This window comes from Zonotrichia leucophrys, chromosome Z (assembly GCF_028769735.1).
Source record: "Zonotrichia leucophrys gambelii isolate GWCS_2022_RI chromosome Z, RI_Zleu_2.0, whole genome shotgun sequence".
In the NCBI taxonomy this organism is placed as follows: domain Eukaryota; kingdom Metazoa; phylum Chordata; class Aves; order Passeriformes; family Passerellidae; genus Zonotrichia; species Zonotrichia leucophrys.
The window spans coordinates 75838261-75850275 of NC_088200.1; the positions used below are offsets into that span (position 1 = coordinate 75838261).

Here is a 12015-nt window from a genome sequence, read left to right on the forward strand (position 1 = left end):
CACTGCTGTAAAGAGTGGTAATATTTGTCAGTCTTCTGGTACCAAAGAAATTTAAGCCTTCTCAGTAGTGTTACTGAATCCATTAACTCACCTGCAATCACCTTTCATGGGAAATACCAGTTGATTCTAGTCTTCAGTTTGTTACTGATCACTTGCTGTATTTTTCCTTTACCTTTTCCTATGACTGCTTCAAACTTCATTCAGTCCTCTGATCATTGTTCCCCTGAACCTTCCATACAGGGTTCTGACATTTGATTCAAACTTCGGCTCTATGAAATCATCAAATGAAAGATGTTCCAAAGAAAACAGGCCACTATTGAAAACGTGACATTTAAATACTGTAAGTAGATCATGCAGCGGACATGGGCACCTCATCTGTTTGCTGTAAGAATTGTGCTAACTCTGATAAATACTGAGTGGCATTTATCACCCAAACCTACCAGCAGATAGAAGCAGAACAGCCCCAAACACCTTGAGGCCTCTGCATAACGCAGCATTTGTTTAAAGACCTTACCTGTGAACTAAGGGTCCTTGGATTTTGACCTTGGTAATGCTGGGTCATACACTGGAGCTCTTACGGAGCAAAGCAACTGGATTTGTCAAGTAAACTCAGCCACAAGTAGAGAGAAATTCACCTGCAGGGCCTGGAGGAACAGACTGGAGGCAAGAGCCTTTGTCAAACCAATCCCAGCTCTGAGCAGAAGCACAAACATCGACAGCCCTGTTTGGCTGAATCCTGCAAATGGGGATGCTGGCCTCCCTCAGAGCCTACAAAGAGAATATGCTGGGCTCAGTGCCTAACTTCTACATTATTATTAGGAGAGATAGATTCTAACTTCTGTGATTCAGATTCTCCTTCATAAAACATGGGGACCAGAGTCCTGCCCTATACCTCGGGGGGAAAAACACATTAAATATTTTAAAATGTTCCAATGTAGCTCCTGGAATGGAGCTCTCAAAATTCATGTCTTACAGGGAATTCAGAGAATTCAGAGCAATTAGTTTTGTTAATTGCTGTGTTTTGTAATTTCATGAACATTTCAGGAATTTTCTTGTCCAGCTCTGTTGAAGAATTTTTTAAATTATCTAAGTCAGCTTAGACAAGGACCCTGCTCTAAAATCTAGGCTGAAAATGCTACGAAAATTACAGTGTTTGGGTGCTTTGGCATTTTAGACCAATTTGACACCAGATGTTCATAAAGAGAATGTGTGTGACAAAATGGAATGTAATGAAAGTTTTTCCAATATTGGAGAAGTTTAAGACTTAGTTGGAGACTCAGGCGGATTTTTATTTTATCATATAAATTTGATCTCCCATAATAAATATGAAGTTATTATAGAGTTTATAAAATAGGTATTATTATTTACTTAATGGCCCACAACAACTTCCACAGAGAACTGTGTTTTGGTCTACTGGGTCATTACAGATAGCATGAACAGACAGTAAATCTGTGTCCTACATATCCCAGTAACATTTTGTTCAAAACATTTTAGTGAATGGGATCAAATCTGTTCAAAACATTTATTTTATTTTTAAAAGACAAACCAGCATGAGGCACATCACAGACTATTTGCTAGCAAGTGCTTGAAAAAGACATGGTGCAAATTGTACAAATGTGCTTTTACACATGCACTGTTGAAAAAAGCAGATATGTCACAAAAGATAGAGGAAGAAATAAGCCTGTCTCTGAGAACTTACACTGTAAACCCTCATATCTCAAAGATATCCCCTGCTAGTTTCATACACAGTAGTGTTTACAAGTAATGAATAATCTCTCTGGATTTTGATTATTACAAGATATTAAGTCCCAGCCCTGAAGACTACACATAACCTTCCTCCCATGAATTGCCCATTGCCTTCACAGAAATTGTTTGCACATGTACTACTTTATCTTGCATGATTTCAGACTAGTTTTGGGAGGCAGAGAAATCCTTTAGCAAATGAGAATAAGAACATTGAGCAGAAAGGCTGTAGTAATCTGTAATCATGAAGCATCACTTCTAGACAAGGTGTAAAATTTTAAGATCTCTTAGACTCTTTAAAATAAAAATGAACATTACTGATGCCCTCTTAGGATCCAGAAATTGGCTGAAAAAAGCCTTTATTTTCCCTTTGAACATCACAATAAAATAAATAATTCTTCCAGCTGCTATCCCATGTTGTCAAAAGTGGACAGCCTAAACTAGAAGCTGTTTGCTAAAGTAAGCCATAAAGAAGACAGTGAGATCTTGAATTCTAATGCCAAGAATGGCACCCCTCAGTCACTGATTTAAATTCCAAAACCTCAATTACTGCATCCAGATGAGATCCACAACAACAACTCACAACAGAAGCATGCCAACAAAGCACCAGATAGAAAGATAGGGGGGAGGGAATATATTTTTAAAAAAGTCAGTAAACAGTGGTAGGCAAAAAAGAGGGCAACATTTTGACTTGATTAGGCTTAGATCCAGGAGAGCAGAGATTTAGCACTTGGCCTAAGGTTGCTACTGATTTCCTCAGAACAGCTCTCCAACAAACACTACTGAAGAGCAAATCAGTTTAGAGGCATCTAACCAATCTCTTCCTACCAAAGGTTGAAAAGGGGGTGATTCTAAGCCAGCTGCTGCTTGGGAGTAGAGAAATTCTAGGGCAACAGGCACACTATTAATAACAGAAATTGTAACAGAGGGGTGTGGAAATTGCAGGCTGATATATAAATATAAAGGCCAAGGCTTTAGCTCCGAGAGCTGCATGCAGTGTGGGCTGGCACTATCTACCTTTGCTCTTGGCCTCCTGGCTGGCACAAGGTCCATCTTCCACTATGGCCTTCTGCAGAGTTCCCACTCTGGTGTAAGGCATTTCACACGGAGGCACCCCAGCATGCAGATTTTGGAAGAAGAAGAGGGTGTACCAACTTCAAAATCTGCACTTGAAGTTACTGCTGAGAGGCTGATGAAGTCTTGTGCAGAATACTTCCATTTTATGTCTAACAAAGCAAGCACCATGCTTTTACTAATCAGTTATATGGCTCACAAAGCTCTACAACTTGCATAGAAAACAGTATTAACCACTTCTTAATCTTACTCTATTTTCGGTATTGTTTACCATATGCTTTGAGATCATATCATATTTTAATTGGGTCAAAGTATTTACAAACAGGATTTAGGTAAGAAGGGAGAAAAAAGAGATGAAACAAGATTTTGGTGCAATTACCAAGTTTAAAACACCAGATTTTAGCCTTTCTTCTCTTTGAAAATTAGGAAATTAGAACGCATCAAGCTTTCATATTAGAAGTGGAGAGAGACAGAGTAGAAAGTACCTTCTCTGCATTCTTTTACACAGAATAATAGATAACAGCCTGAGGTGTTAGAGTGCCTATTTTCTCCATACTTTACCAAAATCCCACTTGCATTGTCTTCTACACTTCTGGCCAAGAGCTATGACTACTGTTTATTTTCCTGGGCAACTGAGATGACTTTTACACTGCTTGGCCTGCTGGTGCTCAAAATAAACTGAGTAACCCCATCACAGACACTTAGCACAGTATGATAACGAGGAGATGATTAATTTACAGAAATTTATTTATGCAACAGGTTTTGTCCCTGGTTTTATCTAAGAATGCTTCATGGCTAGATTTCATGCTTCTGAAATGTGATTATTATTCAGAATTTGTTGTGTATAAAAGCAGCTGCATAATTTGTAGGTTGGTAACTATTGACGATGATGTTTGTCTTGAAAGAGTGCTCTTCGGTAAAACTGATTATTCAAGTATGCTATGGATTGGATGCCTGAAATCTAATAAATACCAAAAGATAAAAGTCTTCCATTGGTTCTGCATAGATGAGTGGGATTCTGGGCAACAGGCAGATCTACAGAATTCTAGAGAAGAGTCCCAGTAAGGGCAATGTTATACTTTACTAAATTCTGGGCTGTCTACTGGAAGATTAATGCAAAGATCCAATCCATCAACACATGTTGCAGGCCTTTTCTGTTTGTAACCAGAAAAATAAAATTTAATTTTACTATCACATCCACAAATAAATATCTGCATGTGTTGTGACACATTTGTGACATGGACATTTGCTGCTGTGAAGGGTGATCCATCCAGATCCTGGCCTGATATTACTGTGGTTAAGCTGCAGCTGGGATTCCCCCACAATCTCAGCTGTGGAGCACATCTCTGTACACTCTCCTCGTTACCTTTCTAGAGACAGTTTTCAAACCTGACATTTTTGGACCAATAAAGTTCTGGGACGTGTGATGAACACGTGTCCCCCACGTGCCAGTCCTTCCCTCACCTGTCAGGCATCAGAGGGTCCAGGTTTCTGTGAAAGGCTTGTCCCTGCTCTAACAGTGACACAAGGAGGACAGCAGGATGACTGACCTTGTCTCTGTTTTCTGTAGCTCTTTCCAATGTTATTACTGGATTAGCAGCTGTCCCCAGGCCCCGCACATCTCTGCTGGAACAGCTATTTTTAAGTACCTCTGAAAACATCTCCCCTTTCTTCCTAAATTAACTATAGGCAAAGCAAAATAGCAGTTTTACATACCCATAACAAATAAGAAGCCTAGAAACTACTGAAGAATATTCTTTTTCATTTTATTTAATCAAGCTTGTCCCTTTCAAGATTCCTGATACCCGTTCTTTAGGTTTCCCTTCCTAGGCAAAAACCTGTTACAGCATTTATATAACAGGAAGACAAATATTTGTTAGACATGTAGTTAATCACTCAAATTCATTACTTCAGCCTCTCCCAAAAAATTTTAAGCAATGATCCTCTTTTTTTTGTTCTGCAAGTTTTGATCTAGGATTATTTTGAACTAACATCTGTTCTCTCCTCATGAGAAAAAGTGATAACAAATACAATTTCACAGTTGTCCATAAAGGTAAACTCTGTGCTCACTGCCTGAACACGTGCCACTTCTAAAATTTTGTCAGAACAAGAAGTAAATAAATTTCATATCTAAAAAATATCCTTGCTTTGCTTTGCTCTGTGTTAATGTTTCGTAGAAGGAAGATGTCAGATGATCATCACATAGTCTATGTAGCAATTACATCCTATCTTTGTGAATGTTTGAATTCTTTTTAATTTGCTCTAAACATTTCATCTTTGCACAGATTTTACATTGCAAAAATGCAGAAAACAAAGAAAAAATAATGGAATAGGAGATTATAGGAATTAGAAAAAAAAAGGAAAAAATATGCAGGACTATTGCACATTGGAGCAGGTTATAGCTATCAAAACCTTTCCTTTTTGAAAACTGCGTCCAAAGAGTGCAGATACACATGGATTACTTTCATAGCCATCATGTTGCCAGAAAAGCACCTAAAGGAGGAAAGCTCTGTGGCAGAGATGGAATGCCATGCAAAAAGGTGTTGTAGAAGCACTGGCATGAAAAAGAGCACTGCGTATGGAAACAAATGGTCACGTTATGCATGATTAGAAGGATTGTCCTCTGGCTCAGGCACTAGGCTGGGATCAGAAGATCTTGGTTGGGTTTCCCGTTTTGCATTAATCCTTGTCTGCCCTCGACCTAGGAAATCTGTCAGTTCAATCCAGCCTTTCTATCAGAGAGTGATAGTGGAACACTGTTTCATCTGTTTTGACTCCAGCCTTGCAGAAGTAGGAGCTGCCTCTTACTGTGTGGTTGAACAATGGCTTTAGTGCACTTGAGCTTCTCCTCTGGGATTTTTAAGCTCTAGTAATGAGGATAACATTAATTTAGCAGATAGGGGTTTTTTATTGCAGTCAAAACACACACGCACACACAAAAACCCCAAAGCCAAACAAACAAAAATAAAAGAGAACATCAACACTCAACACTTCCTTTTTCAAACGGCTTCAAGTTTTGCATTTCTCATATTAAATAAAAAAAGATGAAAACCAAAACTAGATATTTCTAGTAGAGGCAATAGCATCATGGACAGCACTGTTCGGCCTGAAGAAGAGACTGAGGGGTGGCTTTGTTTGGGCTCATCTGCCCTAAGGAGGGCAGCAAGGGCAAGTTCTGATCTCCCCTCTCTGGTGACCAGCAGAGCACACAAGGAGAGGCATTGAAGGTGCATCAGCGGATGTACCTTCCCTGAGAGGGAATCTGGTCACTGGAATGGCCTCCCAGGGAAGAGGCCGCGGCACCAAGCCTGTCAGAGCTCAGGGAGTGTCTGGATGATGCTCTTTGTCACACAGTTTAGTTTTAGGTAATTCTGTGAGGAACAGCGTTGTACTTGATGATCCTAATGGTTCCCTCCTAACTCAACATATTCTGTGAGTCTATGATGCTATCTATGATCTACAGTTTCTTTAAAGTTTTGTATAATCCAATAGTTCACTTCTTCATGCTACTCAATTATATCTATTAATTACATTCACCTTATTAATAAGAAGAGTTAAATTATTTCCAGGCCCATGTAGGAAGTGAGTCATTTGTCTCAGCAAATGAACCATTAGATTAGATAGAAGGATCAATGTTTCACAATATTGATACAAAACCAAGATTAAATCTTTTGGACAAAATTATTCTGGTTTTAGAAGTTCCTACTGAGCAGAAAGTCTCTGTAGAGATGGGAGGGCTGAGAAATGACTGATTATGATCTGGAATTAAAGGATATTACAGACAACACTGTATTATCAGACTATCTTTCCACATGAAGATTTCCACAGAACAGAATGTAAAAACAGATGAGTAACTCCCAACAATACATTAGAAATTGTGATCTAGGTAAATTTTTTTGAAATTCTGTACCTGTTAATGATAGACAAGGAGAGACAGAAGGAGATGCAAGGAATGAGGAAGGCCAAATGGTTATTGCAAAGTAGAAAGAGCTTTATATAATACTGACTCAGAAGAAAACAGGACGATGTTATTTTTTCAGAGATCCTACAGAACATCTAATTTTGTTACTTTAATTTAATTTCTTAGGGAGGGAAGGAAAAAAAGCACATTGAAATGTTAGAAATAAAAAGAAAACCTAACTTAAATGTATTGTCATAGATTGTCCCTTACAGTTCAATTGTCAGCACACAATAATCTTATTTCCATGAACAAGATGCTAGGCAGAAACAATTACATAATACATCTAGGTTTTAGTCAAAATTCCAAGAGTACAGTGAAGACAGACACAGACAGCAGTTTCTGCTTCAATCAAAATTAGTGGTAAGAGAACTGGCTTGAGGCTATTTGGCCATGGAAATGGTAGAAAAAGTGTTCTCTTTCTCATCTGGTCCAGTGAGCAGAATATCTTCTAGAGAGACTGGGAACAAGCGGTGAATTGCCAACTGGAAACACTGGTCTAGCAAACGCATTTGATGACATTACAGTGTGACTCATCAATTACACTTATGCCTCATCTTTTTAGTTATATTCATGTAGACTGAAGAGTCTATAACACACAGACTACCAGGAGGACCAGATGCTTCCTTCTATTAGTCCACACACAAAAAAATTTAACTGAATCTATTTGAACTGCATGTGTGTATTTTCTTCCTGTCTTAGGACAACATTCTTCAATTACCATGAAGGATGGAAGAGCTTTTAATATGAGAAGCTGTCAGCTGGATGAAGCTTAGAAGACACCTCTTTATCAAAACCCGACTTTTAAAGAAAATTTCAAGTATGGTTACAAATCTCAAGAGAGAGTTTCATAAAGGAATTGTCTTATTCCAAAGTACTATGACTGCAGCTGTCTGCAGTTCTGAAATACCAGCTAGTGGAACTTGACTCTTTTCAATGCAAATGCCTGAACACAGCTCATATTTCTTGGGTTATACACTACTTTTGCATTGACATGCTCTGGATGAGAATTAGAAATATTGCAACTGATTATGGTGCTCATGCTTTTACTTTTTCAGAAATATACCAGGAACATTTACCAGTGTTTAGAAGAGCCTCTGCACAGATCTGAAGAAAAATCACCTGAATGTTTCACTATTTTAGCTTGCCTCTTTTATTTTAACCTGTCACTGTATTGTATAAAAATTCAAATCTCACGTGATAAATTTTGCTTTAAAATATTTCTATTACCTTCAATAACAGTATAACAATTTGTTTTTCCAGTAGCAGATATCCATCAGGTACTTTGTTTAGATAGATACATACATCAAATAACTGTTATATTAAAGAACTAAGCCATCTGTTAGTGGCTGACAACACAACAGAACCATAATCCCATAATAAAAAATCCTGCAAAAAATGACAGATTTGAATCTGCAATGCAAGCACAAGGTATAAATAAAAGTGCAGCAGAATAAAACAGAGCCACAAGTTCACTAAAATCACAGTCCTTGTCTGAACAGAATAACAGCAAAACCTTGGCTCTAAATGTAGGTCTGTCCCTAAACTTCAGAATGGTGGAGGGCTGGAGATCCCCAGCCAGCCTCTGGAAAGGTATATGACACAAAGTGGAGCATTGCTCTCCCTTAGTGATTCCCAGGCTCCAGTACACACCAGATAACTTTCTGGTTTTGAAGGACATAATTTTCCATTGATTAAAATTAATCAGAAAAATATTTAAAACATCATTTCATAAAATTATGTATTTTTGACTCTAAATATTTTTTTCCCCAAAAAATGCTGAACAATCTCAAAACGATTAAATACTTTTCATGGAAGGTAAAAAGAGAACAGTGTGACACACTGAAAATGCAGTCTTATAAATAACAATGATTCAAACGGTGACAAAGGAATATTTCCAAGTGAGCAGCCTTCCCTTTCAGCAGTATTTCCACGATGGATAAAGCTTTTCAGGAAAAAACTGTAATTAACCAGCTTTACTTCTTAATAAGGCAATAAAAGAGGTTTCACAAAGACGCCCAAGAAAGCGCAGACAAATTCACTAACAGGCAGGGAATTCCTCGCACATTAAAATGTGTGCATTAGCATTCATGCAGGGGCTCTCATCTGAGGCTTTGAAGAAGAACCTTTCAACATCTAAAGTACAGGGCATATATTCTTTTACAATGCAGATGCTGGAGTTCGCCTACAGTAAGCGGGGCCGGACGGGAGTGCGCGGGGAAGGTTTGTGCGGAGCAGGGAGCGCTCTGTGAGTCCGTGTTTCTGCGGGGGCTGCCCTGCCAGGCCCGGTGGCCGCAGAGCTCTTTTCCAGCTCTAATTCTGTGACTCTTTAATCACAGAATCATAAACCCAGCATGGTTTGGGCAGGGGCACCTTTCTCTGTCCCGTCCAGCCTGGCGTTGGACACTTCCAGGGATGCAGAGGCAGCCACAGCTTCTCTGGGCTCCGTGCCAGGCCTGGCAGGGAAGAATTCCTTCCCGTTATCCCGTTATCCCGTCAGCGCTGCCCTCGGGCCCTCTGAGCAGTACCCGCAGAGGTTTCAGTGCCAGCCAGGCGAGAGCAGGATGGGGCTGGGGAGTGTTTCATCAAATCCAGAGCCCATTTACCCCAGGATACGTCACCACCATCCTGGAGGACGCCAAGATCTACTGGAGCCATGCCAAGAGGTCGAGCGTGGACGCGGACAACGTGCGGCTGGCGATGCAGTGCCTCACTGACCAGTCCTTCACATCGCCCGCGCCCCGCGACGTGAGTGCTGCCACCGCGGCTGGGGACACGGGGATGGCACAGGACACAGGGGTGGCACAGGAACATGGGGCTGGGCAGGGACTCGGGGATGAGGCCAGGACACAGGCATGTGGCTGGGACATGGGGATGTGACCAGGACATGGGGATGAGGCTGGGACACCTGGATGTCACCGGGACACGGGGATGTGCCCAGACCCGGGGCTGTGGCCGTGTCTCTGCAGTTCCTGCTGGACATTGCTCACCAGAAGAACCGGACGCCGCTGCCGCTGATCAAGCCATACTCAGGTCCGCCTGACTGCCCCCAGCTACCGCCTGAAATCCCTGCAGAAGACGGTGAGGATGGCTCAGGGATCGGGGATGAACCCCCGGGGGTTGGGAGGGGTTTTAAATTGCAGTTTTCCACAGCTCTGAAAGGTGGGGGTGAATATTGGCCTGTGCATGTCAGCTCGGAGGTCTCCAGGCTGGATTCGCAATTTGTTGTTGGTTGATTTTAAATGGAAATTTTGAAATGCGGGAAATTTTAACATATGGGAAAATTTAAGGTATGGGAGTATTGTAGTGTTAAAGAAATACTGCAGAATCCCAGGATCACTGAGGCTGGAAAAGCCCTCCAGGATCATCAAATCCCGTCTGTGCTAGGGCACTGAGTTCCACATCCAGTCATTCCCTGGACACCTCCAGGGGTGAGGACTCCACCACCTCCCTGGGCAGCCCCTTCCAGTGCCTGCCCATCCTTTCCCTGAAGAAATTCCTCCTCATGTCCAAGAGGAACTGTCAGGTTTAATGTCAGGTTGTCAGAGGCACAAGTCAGACTTTGCAGTAGATATTAAAGAGTATTTTTGACTTCCACATCAGTTGTTTCTACTTCAGGGGGAAAATATTTCCTTTTCTGGGAAGCCCTGAATGCCTCACTGTGGGGGGACTTCTCTTTCATTTCCAGGCCATTCCCTGATTCTCTGGTTCTTTCCCCACAGGTCTCCTCCGCAGCAGGCAGGATCACCGTCCATCGCCTGAGCATGGGCGCCATGAGCAGCAGGCCCAGCACTCCCACTTTGGGTAGGAAACAGCTCCACAGGGGATTTCCCACCTTCCTTTTAGGAAGGAAAAAGAAAGAGGAATGATTTAAAACATTTCCCAGTCCCTGAGGGACTGTCAGGGACTGCCTAACCTTATATTGTTTGGCAGCATCAGAAAGTTAATTTCATAAATTTATCTTGATTATTACAATAACATTTAAATGTAAATGCATTACAGATATTCCGTATTTGTGATAAATTCTTTATTTAAGGGTCTATTCAAGAACTTCACTAAAATTTAGGGTTATTTTCCTCAGTGTCAGTGTGATGCTGAAGTAAATAGCACTGGGAAATATCCATTTTTAAAAGGATCTTAACATTTACAGCTATGCCCTATGTGTTTATAGTCTGGAGTTCTGTAGGGCTGGGGTAAATGTAGGAAAATGAGCAAATGTGCAGCTCTGCCTGGAAATCTGATCCTTATACCTGGTGTCCTTGTGTTCCTGTGCATTCCCACTGTGCCTAATAAGAGATTCCACTTGGGAGGGAGTTGTAGGAGTGTTTATGGATTTATTCTGATTCCTTTTTGGGGGGGTTTGTGTGGAACCCAGGTACCCCCTCAGCGCAGGCCATGTCGGTGTCAGCCAAGGTGGGAGCGCTGGCGTTGCTGGCGGGGCAGCGCTTCACTTTCCAGATCCCATCCTCACAGCCCGCTGGGAAATCAGGTACTCCTGGGGTTCCTGGGGCTGGAACAGGGATAACCACAGAGCCACAGCCTGCTTGGGCTGCGAGGGAGAGGTTCATCCAGTCCCAGCCCCTGCCATGGACAGACACCTTCCATGCTGGCCTGGAACACTTCACAGCTCCTTGGCCAAGCTGATGGGGAAATTTCTCCCCCTCTCCCTCATTCCAAAAAGTTCCAGTGTTAATTTCCATTCCCGGCACAGCAGTGGCAGCCAGAACATGGCCATCCTGGGCAGCTGCCTCCTACCCTGGCTCCTGTTTCCCTCTCCCGCTTGTGTTCTCACCCCTCCCTGCAACATTTCCCCATCTTCCCTCTTGGGATGAGCCTGGAATAACGCAAGGATTGCTCCAAGCTTTCAGTGTTGCCTTTCCATGATTCCCACAGCCACTCCCACGGTGCAGAACATCCTGATCAGCCCATCCCTGATCGGCCCCAAGAACATCCTGATCACCACCAACACGGTCCCGCCCAGTGCCACCGACCCCAACCCGCTCAAGAGGAAGCACGAGGACGACGATGACGACGCCTTGTGAGCCCTTCCATGGCATCCAGGGAGCCTTTCCATGGGATTCATGGAGCTTTTCCTGTGGGATTCAGGGAGCCCTTCCCATGGGATTCACACAGACTCCAGGGGGTGGGAATGGGCAGGAAGGCCCCATTTGGGCCTTGGGAGTGTGGAAGTAAAGTGCAGACTGTTTGCAGCCTTGTCTTGGTGTCTTGTGCACCTGGGG

The 12015-nt window shown here is 42.2% G+C and overlaps 1 pseudogene; it reads left to right on the forward strand.

Annotated features, from left to right (window-relative positions):
- The first annotated feature begins 8940 nt into the window (after window positions 1–8940).
- On the forward strand, window positions 8941–11817 carry LOC135460141 (transcription initiation factor TFIID subunit 9-like; annotated as a pseudogene).
- Window positions 11818–12015: the final 198 nt, after the last annotated feature.